The 13,678-nt window shown below is 33.4% G+C and overlaps 1 protein-coding gene across 3 annotated transcripts in view; it reads left to right on the top strand.

The window, feature by feature from the left end:
• DNM3 (dynamin 3) overlaps positions 1-13,678 on the top strand; it is a 581,691-nt gene that overhangs the window by 170,488 nt on the left and 397,525 nt on the right. The gene's annotated exons all lie outside the window — the stretch shown is intronic.

Here is a 13,678-nt window from a genome sequence, read left to right as displayed (position 1 = left end):
TTGACACCTTGCTCTTACCCATACATATATTTGGCTAGGAGAGGAATTATATTTTGTTTGAGCCAAAGCTCTTTCATCTCTTTAGTTGGCTTTCAATCAGCAGCGAGCAGACTATTTTAGCATTTTGGTGGAACTCTGGTCTCATCAATATAGGTGTCTTTGTGGTGTGTAGTTCACAATCTATCCATACCATATCCTCTTGTACAACTTTGTTCATAAGCTCACTAAATCTGTTTAGAACAGTGATCTAATTCCAAAGGACTCATAATGAAAAACACTATCTGTGGCTGGAGTGAAAACTGATAAACCCTGAATTCAGACTGAAGCATGTTTTCTTTTCTTGCATTTTTCACCTTTTGTAACATGACTAATGTGGATATATGCTATGCAAATATGTGTGTGTGTGTGTGTGTGTGTGTGTGTGTGTACTTGTTGTTTAGTCATTTTTTTCATTTATTCATTTCATTCATGAACTCTTTTGGGATTTCCCTGGCAAAAATACTAGGGAGGTTTATCATTTCCTTCTCCAGCTCATTTTGCAGATTAAAAACTGAGGGAAATAAGGTTAAATGATTTGTCCAAGATCACATAGCTAGTAAGTATCTGAGGTCATATTTAAACTCAAGAAGATGAGTATAATTGACTTCTGGCCAAGTATTCTAAGGAGCAACTGAAAATTCTGTCTGTTATTTTGATCACCTTTCTATTACTGTAGACATACAAACATTTTTGCTGCCGGACTTTTATCGTTATAATTGTTAGAAAATTCTTCTAATTCTTCCTTACTTCCTTGTTATTAGTCTATCTCCCCAAAGTCTGTTTCAAAGATGATACCTCTTTACTCCCCCAACTATGTAAAGAGATTTGTCAGAGCTGAGACAATGATGTTCTTCCCAAATTTCTCCCTGATTGACATATAAAATAAGCTAAGGGCAGGACAGAAAACTAGGTGATATAGTAAGGGGCAGCAACCTTCACCCCTCTTCTACATTATCCATTTATCTTGCTTATCTGCCAATAATAAATTCGCTTATTTTTTGTATTGCATTCCAGCTAGTACAAACTTTGCTAGTTTCTTATATGTAGTGAATCAGCTCTTTTATAATAGAGCAAATAGGTCTGACACCTGCTAAACTGTTATTTCATTAAAATGATTACAATTAGAAAGCTTGACCATATTATTTGCTTCCCTCCCTCCCTCCCTCCTACCTCTCTCTCGCCTTTTCTCCCTCCCACCCTCCTTCTCTGTCTCTTTTAGTCTTTGTCTCTGTCTCTATCTCTCTTCTCTCTCTCTCTCTCTCTCTCTCTCTCTCTCTCTCTCTCTCTCTCTCCTCTTTCTCTCCTCTCTCTCTGTCTCTGTCTCTCTCCTTTTCTCCCCCACTTTCTCTCCCCAATATCTCTGTCTCTCTGTGTATTTGTGTGTGTGTCTCTCTTAATTATCTTTCAGATGGGTTTTGAAGGTAGATATTGTTATCTCAGTAAAAACCTCTCTAAGTTAATGAAAAATTATTATTATTTTTTTAAAATAACTTTTTATTGATAGAACCCATGCCAGGGTAATTTTTTACAGCATTATTCCTTGCATTCACTTCTGTTCTGATTTTTCCCCTCCCTCTCTCCATCCCCTCCCCTAGATGGCAAGCAGTCCTTTACATGTTGAATAGGTTATAGTATATCCTAGATACAATATATGTGTGCATAACCAAACAGTTGAAAAATTATTTTTGTTATCTTCATCAAATATCTTATAACCAAGCATTCCAAGTAATCTACATATTTTTAAAATGTTTCAAATTAAAAAAAACTTTATTAAATAAGTATTATATTAAGCTTTCTGAGAAAAAGTCCTACTCTTTATAATTGGGGCTTGGAAGTAACCCTGGTTTCATAAGACTATATATATCACAGTAGAATACTGCCCAGTAGATTATACTGAGCTAGGAAAAAAAATCACTAGGGTAATTCCCAATCTTTAGGTTAGAGCTGGAAGGGATATTAAACACTCTTATCCAATTTCTTCATTTTACAAATGAAGAAAATGACCCAGAGAGGTTAAATAACTTGCCTAAACCCATAGAGGTAATAAGTATCAATGGCAGATCCAAATCCAATTCTCTCTAGCAGGCAGGTAGAGTAGAGGCAGTGACCAGGTTCTGGACTTGGAATCCAAAAGAGCTGAGTCCAATCTCCACTTCAGAAACTCACTATCTGCATCACTCTGGGCAAGGCATAACCTCTGTTTGTTTGTTTTTTCATCTGTAAACTGGGGATAATAGCAAGACCTACTTTGCCTTGCCCTCCCTTTCCTTCATGAAGTAACATAGAGCCAAAATGAACTTGACTTGTGTATCTTCTGTTTCCATAGTGACAGTGAGTGACTGAATGGGGGAAAAAAGTGCAGAGGATGGTACGAATCAAAGAGTTCTATTAATAAACATTGATTTAATTGCTTTTTTAAAATCCTACTTAGGTTCCACTTCAGTGCCTCATCCTAAATTGAGGCTGAACCAGATGTTTTAAAGTCTGTGCTAGTGAGACACAAGCTTCAGGTATCTGGAAAAACCTTCAAAGGGAGGCTGGTGATAGACTCTATGTTCATATGTGTGAGGGTTAGTTTTATTCATTTGGAGAAGATCCTCACTAGGTTAGCTGCATGTTGCTCAATTATTAGCCCTTTCAGCTTTCACAGAGTAAGATGAGTTGTGATCTAAATTGGTTAAAGGAATATTCATATGTTCAGACTTATAGCTCCTTTAAGTACAAGTGATCTTAACATACACATTTCATCTTATAATCAATAAGAACTGTCTTCTGAGTATTACTGATTTGGAAGTGGAAATTTCTTTTTCATATTCTTACTCTCATTCTCACCTCAGTAATACCCCACACGTGCCCACACACATGCACACATATACACACATAGACACAGAAATATAGGTTTGTCCATGTGATATATAACAATAGTTTATATAGCCAAACTTTTTTAAAGTAGGAAGCTACCTGTTAAAAAGGGAATATGCTTTTTTTTATGTGTACACACATATCTCCTGCTTTATATATCAAATAATAATATATGTGTGTGTATATATATTATACTTTTGTATGTATATTATACTTTTAGAACAATAGGTTTCCTACTTTACCACAGTATGAACATAGCAACTATTGAGATATAACATTGATGTCATTAAATGAGTTATTTATAGTCATTCAAACAAAACACAAAAGTGATTCTTTCTGCATTAAATAATACCTTTCATTTGACATTTAAAAAATTATATAGGAAAGATTTTGTAAGTGGAAAATATTGATGTATTTTTCAAGCTGAGAATTTTAAAAATTATCCAATATATTAAAAAAAACATGAAAGTGGTAATCTTTTTCTTCTTTAAAATATATAAGATGAGTTCTCTCTGGGAGAGAGAGGTAGGTTTCTTGGGGGAGGTTTTCTTGGAGGCAGCCTTAGTATTACTTCAGATCAATAATTACCCCAAATGCAGCCAGCTGGTAAAAATATGAACGTTTATTTTCTCCTTCCAAAGTAGCCTGGTTAGTTGAGGCCTCTCTCTCTGCTTGGTTCCAAGAGCTCGCTCCAAATGTCTCCAAATCCAAAGGTTTTGTCCTTCAGCCTCTGCCTCTGCTTTCTTCAGCCTCCAGCCAGCTCCACTCTTCATGTAATTCTGGCTTATATATGACTCTTCTGAGAGAATGGGATGGGATTATGGGTTTTCTCCCATAGTGCTCTCTGGCCTTAAGAGCTTCAAGGGAGGTGTGAATTCACAAAGTTACACAGTTAACTTTGTGAATCTCTCATACTTCTAAAGGTGTGAACACAAGCATTGTATCAATTAGTTCTACTTAGTACCTTGTTTCAGGTTCTGGCCCAAAACATCTTCTTGTAAGATCAGATCAATAATCTATCAACTCTAATGAGTTAGCATTTTGTAAAGATTTCAACACATGAATGTGCCTTTAAAGGGGATATTTGGATCACTCATTAAAATTCAAGAGTATGAGTGGGGTTTTTAATAATGCATCTATTTTGTTATTCTTCCATTGCTTAATTTCCTTTATGGTTTGAAATCATGTTTTTTTTAAGACCTTAAAAAATTACGATGTTAATTGTAAACCTTAATGTAATCTGGTATTTATTCATACCAGCCGCTTTTGGTGGAAACTCCTTTTCCTTGTTAGTATTACTTTTAATGGAGGTTGCTACTCTTCCTAAATGAGTGCATGTGAGTTCTTGAAATAATTTTCTCTTTATCTTCATGAACATTAATAGGAAATATACATGCATATATGTGTGTTTTTGTGCTATACTCATGAATAAATATATTGCTGAGTACCAAAAGACCAACTAGGATCTTAAGCTGGGGGGAATGCATATTCCTTACAGATATTTTCTCACAGTTGTCTCTGGGACAAAGAAGGACAAGACAAGAACATTGGAGCTTTATGAGCTATTTGGCTCAATCCCAAGGACATCTTAACTTTGGAAATCTTCTAGTGGGCATGTTCTTCCAGCTGCTTTTTCTCTATCTCCTCTTTACCAAAGCATCTTCTTAGTATCTTAATGTCTTTCACAAGAAAGAATGTCCTGATTCTTTAATCTGAGCTCAAATAAGATTTTTAGAAAACGAATTTAAACAAAAAGAAAAAAAAATGATACAAAACAAAGCACAAAAAATCTTTTGGATGAGTGTGCATTTTCTTGACAAAGGAGAAAAATGGACAAAGATTTTTTATTTTAGCATTTGTTATAAGTAATGCTAAATTTTGAGTTTTGTAACAAAGCAAATATCTAGTGCTCTGTTCACAAACACAAAACTGAGCAAATGAACCATGACTCTTTGATTCAAGTAGGGAAAGATCACTATTTGGCCACAGCATTCATATCATTTATTTAATTTGTAAGTTCATGAGCTATGTGTAGAAAATGACAGAAAATTGCACTCACCATTAGTATTTTGCTTTTGGTCTATTTTTGTTGTGTTACAAATGAACTAAGTGCCTCCTTTTCCTCTTCAATTTCTATGGTAGTCAAACAGGCTTTAGTAGCCAGGGCTTAAATCCAGTTGGATCTTAAAAGCTGAACTTTTTTATTGGCTGAAAGTTCAGCAATGAAAGTTGGTTTTTGGAAGGTGTGAACATATTTCCTTTGTTTAAAAAACATCAAATGACTCAGGAATTTTAAAAACAGTTCTTCACTTATAGCTCATCCAAATCCTTTGCTTTTCCTGTATCATTCTATTTTTGATTTTGGCTATATTTTGGTCATTTTTATTGCTCAGTATCTCCACTAGAGGGCAATAAGAAATGAGAAAAATTTTTAAAAGATTCCTTTGGGTATTTTTTGAAACAGGGTAAGCATCATGCTACCTTTTTGGATAGTTTTCTGAGTAGAATGAAATGACTCTCTATTATAATTGTCCTTTACATTTTTATAGCCATCACCCTTTCAATATGTTATTCCTGAACTGTTGTAATTACCTGATATTCTTCCCATCTCTATTTCTTTTCTTTCTCAATCTATTTTATACATTGTTTCCATGTGAAATTTTCTGATGCATAGCTCTGAATACTTGTCCTGCTCAAAACCATTCAGGAGTTCCCTACTGCCTACTAAATTAATTCTAAGCTTCTTGTCCTGGCATTCAAGGACTTTCTTAGTGTAGTTCCAACTCATCTTTCCAGATTCATCTTAGTTAATTTCTTTCATGTTACTGATACTTTAACCAACTGATCTGCTTCCTTCTTGCTGAGTGTATTCTCTGCTTTATTGCTTAAATGTCTTTATTCATTTATTCTTATGTCTAGAATATTCTTCCTCAATTCTACCTATTGAAATTCTACTCATTATTCAATTTCCAGATGAATGCCATCTCTTTTAAGCAACTTTCACTTACTTTCCTTTTTCCAGCCAGAAATGATTATTTTTTGTCTATGAACTCTCATAATAATGCATACATTTCTTAAGGCACTGAAACAAAGGCTCATTTTAAAAAACAATATTCTTCTTTGAGCCAAATCTGATGAGAGTAAGATTCATACAATGTTCATCCTCCTCTCTTTTTTCCCTTACATGTAATAGGTTTCTTTTGCTTCTTTGTGAGATGTAATTTCCCTAATAATATTCTTCTGATGAATTGTTACAGCTGTGAATCATAAAATATCCCATTTTCTAAGAAATAGATTTAAAGGTCACCCACAAGGATAATAGAGAGTCACATAGTCAGTGTAAGCAAGTTGCAATGTGTTATTAACCCAGAATTTCTTAAGAGAAACAATACTAGTCCTGTCATCAAAAAACTATTTGAAAAGTTTGAAGTACAATCACATGACAAGAAGGAGCAATAAATGCTGGAAACTCTGCATTCTTCATTGATATCACTAGTTCTAATATTAGTTGGTATTTAATTCCTTAAGGTCTGTAAAACATCTATATCCCATTTGATCATTACAATAACTCTATAAGGTAGTTGCATATAATCACACAACTAGTGACAGAGGTAGACTCTGAACCTAGATCACCAAGGTCAGTGATCTATCTATGAAGCCACATGGCATTGAGAGTTCAATATTAGGAAAGGATGGCTTCCAGGACATTGCTTAGATTATGAAAGATAGGCAGGAAAATGTGGATGCAAATAATGCAAAATGAGGTGACATGAAAAAATTATTATCTACATCTTTGGAGGTAGATCTCTCGTCAAAGAAATCACAGATGTGAAGTGTTGTGAAATTGTTCCATTCTACCTATTAAATGGACTGGCTACTTTGAATAACAGATTATTCATTCAGTTCTATATCAGAGTTTGGGAGGGGAAAGGTATGTTTTTATTCACTGTATTGTTCTCTATTGTTAAGGCAAACTCTTTAAAGTGGTTGTGGAGCTCATTTAGAAGGCATTTTTGGATTTGGCATATTTAGTACAATATCATTAAAATATCCACATTTTCAGATGAAATTTTGATATTAATAATTTTGATGTGATATGTTTACATTATTTTTGATTTTAGCTTTACTCTTAAATTTGTAGTGTTAAAACCCTAAAGTGTTCTTGAGATTGAATATGAAAGTTCTCTGCTCTTAAAAATCTTTAAAGATTCTTCATGACAATTCAATTTATTTTTGTTGTTTAATATTCTTCAATATAAATTTACAAATAAAATGTTTCCATTGACTAGTTAACATTTGAATGCTGACTACATAGAGGGGATTATATTACATTCTACAATCCCATTTATAATTCTATTTTCAAAATCAGATTTGCTTTGTTGTCCTTTTTTATAACTCTTGCAAAACAGCTAGAAAACCCCTAGTAGTTTTACTTATTAGCAAAGAAAGTCATCCAGATCCCAGATTTAGAACTAGAAGAAATCTTTTGGATCACAAATTTAGAAATTCAAAGGATCATGGAGGTGATGTTGTCCTACTCTTTCCTTTTGCCACTAAGGAGATGAAGATTCAGAGAGGTTAAGTGAAGTGTAGGTGAGAACTGGTATTCAGACCTAAGTTTCCTGAATCCAGTCACAAAATTCTGTCATTTGCAACAGGTTCAGTTCGGAGAATCTATGGAGCTAGAGTATTCAAATGATGTCATGAAAATTCTAAAGGAAAGGTAGAATGACATGGAAATTCAGACAAGGAAATTGTAATGGCTATTGAAGAGTTGTTATAGAAGAGTTGGGAAATAAATGCTTCAGGTTTGAATTTGACTTTGCTTTTGAGAAATAATAAAATATAAATTGAAGATTCTGTTATCTATTTAAAATTTTAAAGACTTTAATAACACAAGATAAAATAATATATCAACAGCAAGTTTAAAAAGGTATTTGTGATTGATCATGGATCCAGAGGGAAATAAATATGGAGACAGCATGCCTCATGTCACTTTGATAACTCTCTAATTCTAATTTCTAATCAGGCCTACTACTCACTTTATACATATTTACATCAACACCCCCATTCAAACCCCATCACTTCGAACTCTAAAGGTTCCCTATTACTTCCAGAATCAAATATAAAATCCTCAGATTGATTTTAAAGCCCTTCACAAACTAGTTCCTCTCTATGTTTATACTCTACATCTACTTTAGTCCCTTCCAAATAATTTATAATCCAACTACACTGGCTTTCTTATTTTTTTTCTTATACATGATACTTTTCTCTCTCAACTATGATTTTTTTTTAAATGACTTTCCACTATGTCTAGAATGCTTTCTTTCTTCCTTTAAAACTCAGTTCAAATGCCATTATTTTAAGGGAAAGGAAAAATAATGGAGGGTAGAGGAGAGGTGAAATAATTTTTCATAATTTGGGCACAGAAGTAGAACACTGAAAACAAGGAAAAAGGAAAAAAGAAAGTAGATTACAATTAAACTTCATTTTCTTCAGAATTCATTAAAAAAAGGGAAACAAGAAAGAGATTAGTAAAAACAAGGAAAAGGCTACATATTTGGATAAACTTTTCTTGATTTTATTGGCATTAACACATAGGAATGGGCTGCTGTGGTGGAAGTACTGGGAACTCTTGGGGAAAGTGACTATTACCTCCAAGAAATACTTATTGAAGAGATGAAATCCAAAAGCTTTACATGCACCCTAGATTTGGGAAAAGTAAATGTTAAATGGTTCAAAGGAAAGTTTCCAAGGATTTCACTAAGTAACATTCTTTATGTCAGTCTAGTGAGGATGAGAGATGCTCTGAAATAAAATTCTGAAACACCAAGAGAGATAATTTCATTGAGAAAGGAAAAGTTGAGACAGTGAGGTGATATAGCCCTGAAGTCAGGAGGACCCGATTTCAAACCTGATCTCAGACACTTAATACTTCCTAGCTGTGTGACCCTGGGCAAGTCACTTAACCTCAATTGCCTTGGGGAAAAATAAAGGAAAGGAAAAGTGAGATGTTTGAAAAAACTGATATGGGCACACATGGAACTCAACATGCAACTTGTATTTTTAAAAGAAATGGATAGAATACGGAAACAAACAGGACTAACAGAATGATTGTATCATGATTCCATAAAGATAGTATCAAGAAGGCTTACACACTGGTGTGCTAAATTAAGAATAACTAAAACTTTTTGGAGAAAAAGGATAATCACAGAGTGGACAGAACTCTTGATTGGGGTGAATGAGACAGTAATTTATACGAGAAGGAAGGCAGAACTGAATAGTTCTTATATCACATACATTTTTTTCTGCAAAGATGATGTTTTTGCTAAAAATGGCAAAGTGAAAATTATGCCAAATTTTTACCAAGTTGGGTAAGGACATAGACTGTGATAGAGCATTTTCTTTTCTTTGAAGAATTCTAGTCACTTGGCTCTTGACCCTTATCCTCATTAATGAAATGCCTGGCAAATATGATTGCTGAGCCATTGTTAGTAATATTTGAGTGAGAGAAATGGGAAAGACTAGAGAAGGATAAACAACTTGGTTTTCAAGAAAAGGAAAACTGTATGCTTCAAACTATAGGTGACCTTTAGTATTTGCTGGCAAAATTCTAGAATGGATCCTTGTAGGAATTGTTACTTAACATCTAGAAAGGGTGATCAGCTTTGGCTTCATTAAGAAGAAATCAAACAAAACTGACTCATTTCCTTTTTTTGATAAGATTACTAAACTAGTACATAAGGAAAATCTTGTGGACATAACTTAGTAGATTGTAGCAATGCTTTTTGATAAAATATCTAATGCTATTCTTGTGGAAAATATATTTAGATATGGATAAAATGATAATGTTTGGATGAATTGGATGGTTGGATGTTTGGACTCAAAAATATTTTTAATGATTAAGTACAATGGCTGGACATGTATAGTAAATCTTGGCAATTGGTGTCAGGATCTATGAAATTTCACATTTCTTAATCATTGTCTTGGATAAAGACATAAATAACCTCTCCTGAAATTTGCAGAAGACCCAAATCTAGGAGGGATAACTAACACATTAGATCATAGTTTGTTGCTAAAAAGTTTCTGAAAGGAAAGAACATTTTGTTGAAACTAAGAGTACCTTTCATCTAGCTATCTTTATGCTCCCCTGTCCATCTGCCTTCCACTTCTCATCTGGTTCTCTACTCTTTTCTGTATTTCTGATTGGTGAGGATTCCCCTTATCAAAGAAGTATTCACCATGAAGCACTGTGGTCATATCACTACATAAAGTATGTCTCTCCCCCATTGGTTTTTATGCCTCCTTTTCTAGGGATGATAATTACATCAATAATACTGTTCCTGTATATGTGACTCAATCTTCCTATGATGTTATTAAACATCTCTGTGACTTCCCAAATTAAAACATCCCTTCTTGGCTATCACTTTTGTGGTTGTTTTTTTGCTATTGGAATGTAAGTGCCTTGAGCTTTTTGTATTTGCACTCTCAGATCTGAGCTCAATGCTTGGCAAATAGTAAGCACTTAAAATTATTTTTATTCATGTATCCAATATAAAATTCAATAGTGATAAATCATGATTACAAAAGTCAACTTCACAATGAGGAAGAATGATGACGCAATAGTTATTTTGAAAAACAACTGAGTGATTTAGTGACCTTCAAGCTCAATATGAGTAAGCAGTATGATGTGACAGCCAACAAAAATAATATGATTAGGTCTTATTAAAAGAGATATAGTTACATAAATAGGGATATTATATCTTGAAAATGCTGTGATCTTTTTACCTCATTTGGAGTGTTGTATTTTGGCATGTTACCATTAAAAATTATACTTATAAGCTGGAGATTATCCCTAGAAGTACAAACAGAATTGTGAAAGGATTTGAATCCATTGGAAGATTAGTTGATGGAACTATACATGTTTGTCCTAGAGAAGAAAAGAACAGAAATAAGATTATTATGTTCAAGTATTTAAAGGACTTTAAAAAAAGGTTTAGACTTGTTCTTTTTGATCAGATGGTAGAATCAGAAGCAATATGTAGAAATGGCAAAGAGATAAGTTTAGTCTTGATGCTAAGAAAAATTTCCCTAACAATTAAGATTATGCAAAAATGGAATAGCTTGACTAAGGTGGTGTTAAGTACTCTCATGGAGGTCGTCAAAGAGTGGATGACTATTTGTCAGGTATGTTACAAAGAAAATTCATTAATGTATGGGATATATTAAATGATTACTGAAGGTCCTTCCAACATTAAAATTGTATGATTTTGTAATTCTCTGAAATTTAAGAAAAATCTTCATGTTTCCTGCCTAGATCCATGAAATTTGAACTCTTGTTTTTCCTATAAAGAAATTCTTCTTGGTCTAAATATTCACTTTCAGTCTAATAAAGAAAAAAAAGGTTTTTTTGTTTGTTTTGGTCAAACACACTCATAGTGAATTGTTGCATCTCTTTGGAGAGATCTTTTTAGAGTCTTTTGATGTAACAATATAGATGATTTCCACAAAATGTGGATGGCATGGAAATTTTAATAAATTTTCTTTTTAGACTACAGTCTTTTTTTCTAAAATGAGAATTATCTTGACTCATAAAAGTCAGCTGACCATGCAAATTCAACTTTTTTGTTGTCTGACCAGAGCAGAAGCAAAAAAAAAAAAGAATCAGAAAATGACAAAGCTGTGTTTCACTTTTAATATTTCATAGTGTTCTCATATATATTGTTTCATTAAAGTTCCAGACAATTTTTTGAGTTAGGCTAGCATCTACCATCATGGAAGAATTTTAAATTTAAATTTAAAAACTTGCTTGTTTTCTCATTTGAATTGTTAAAAATGTTAGCTTCTTGAAAGGAATTTGATATTTTAATGCTCTCCTCTTGAGAAGTATATTCTCCTTCTATCATAAAATAAACCATATATATATAAAATAGTACACATATATCTAATGTTATAATATATGAATAATAGTGTAGTATATATGATAGGAGTGCACTCTCATTGTATCACAAAATAAAATATGTATAGTATGTAAAATAATATATGTACATATGTGTGTGTGTGTGCGTGTAATATAACCCCTAAAGAATTCTGAAAAAATTAGATATACTGGGGCAGCTAGATGGCTCAGTGGATAAAGCATTGACCTTAGAATCAAGAAACCTGAATTCAAATCCAGCCTCACTTAACACTTACAAGCTGTGTGATCCTGAACAAGTCACTTAGCCCAACTGCATCACACAAAAAAAGAAAGGAAGAATAAAATGTGTTAAAAAAAAAAAAAAGAATTGCAAGTTGCTTGTCTGCTAAAAGAAATGGCTATTATTTTAATAAAATGTTTAAGTGTATAATGATCTCCTGGTTCTGCTCATTTCACTTAGCATCAGTTCATGTAAGTCTCGCCAGTCCTCTCTGTATTCATCCTGCTGGTCATTTCTTACAGAACAATAATATTCCATAACATTCATATACCACAATTTACCCAGCCATTCTCCAATTGATGGGCAGCCATTCATTTTCCAGTTTCTAGCCACTACAAACAGGGCTGCTACAAACATTTTGGCACATACAGGTCCCTTTCCCTTCTTTAGTATTTCTTTGGGATATAAGCCCAATAGAAACACTGCTGGATCAAAGGGTATGCACAATTTGATAATTTTTTGGGCATAATTCCAGATTGCTCTCCAGAATGGTTGGATTCGTTCACATCTCCACCAACAATGCATTAGTGTCCCAGTTTTCCCGCATCCCCTCCAACATTCATCATTATTTTTTCCTGTCATCTTAGCCAATCTGACAGGTGTGTAGTGGTATCTCAGAGTTGTCTTAATTTGCATTTCTCTGATCAATAATGATTTGGAACACTCTTTCATATGAGTGGTAATAGTTTCAATCTCATCCTCTGAAAATTGTCTGTTCATATCCTTTGACCATTTATCAATTGGAGAATGGCTTGATTTCTTATAAATTTGAGTCAGTTCTCTATATATTTTGGAAATGAGGCCTTTATCAGAACCTTTAACTGTGAAAATGTTTTCCCAGTTTGTTGCTTCCCTTCTAATCTTGTTTGCATTAGTTTTATTTGTACAAAAGCTTTTTAATTTGATGTAATCGAAATTTTCTATTCTGTGATCAGTAATGGTCTCTAGTTCATCTTTGGTCACAAATTTCTTTCTCCTCCACAAGTCTGAGAGATAAACTATTCTATGTTCCTCTAATTTATTTATAGTCTCGTTCTTTATGCCTAGGTCATAGACCCATTTTGATCTTATCTTGGTATATGGTGTTAAGTGTGGGTCCATGCCTAATTTCTGCCATACTAATTTCCAATTATCCCAGCAGTTTTTATCAAATAATGAATTCTTTTCCCAGAAGTTAGGGCTTTGGGTTTGTCAAACACTAGATTGCTATAATTGACTATTCTGTCTTGTGAGCCTAGCCTTTTCCATTGATCCACTAATCTATTTCTTAGCCAATACCAAATGGTTTTGGTGACTGCTGCTTTATAATATAATTTTAGATCAGGTACAGCTAGGCCACCTTCATTTGATTTTTTTTTCATTAATTCCCTTGAGATTCTCGACTTTTTATTGTTCCATATGAATTTTGTTGTTATTTTTTCTAGATCAATAAAATATTTTCTTGGAAGTCTGATTGGTATAGCACTAAATAAATAGATTAGTTTAGGGAGTATTGTCATCTTTATTATGTTCGCTCGGCCGATCCAAGAGCACTTAATATTTTTCCAATTATTTAAGTCTGACTTTATTTGTGTGGA

Source organism: Antechinus flavipes, chromosome 4 (genome assembly GCF_016432865.1).
Source record: "Antechinus flavipes isolate AdamAnt ecotype Samford, QLD, Australia chromosome 4, AdamAnt_v2, whole genome shotgun sequence".
Classification (NCBI taxonomy): Eukaryota; Metazoa; Chordata; class Mammalia; order Dasyuromorphia; family Dasyuridae; genus Antechinus; species Antechinus flavipes.
Note: the sequence above shows the minus strand (reverse complement) of the source record. Positions and strands in the feature narration are given on the sequence as shown.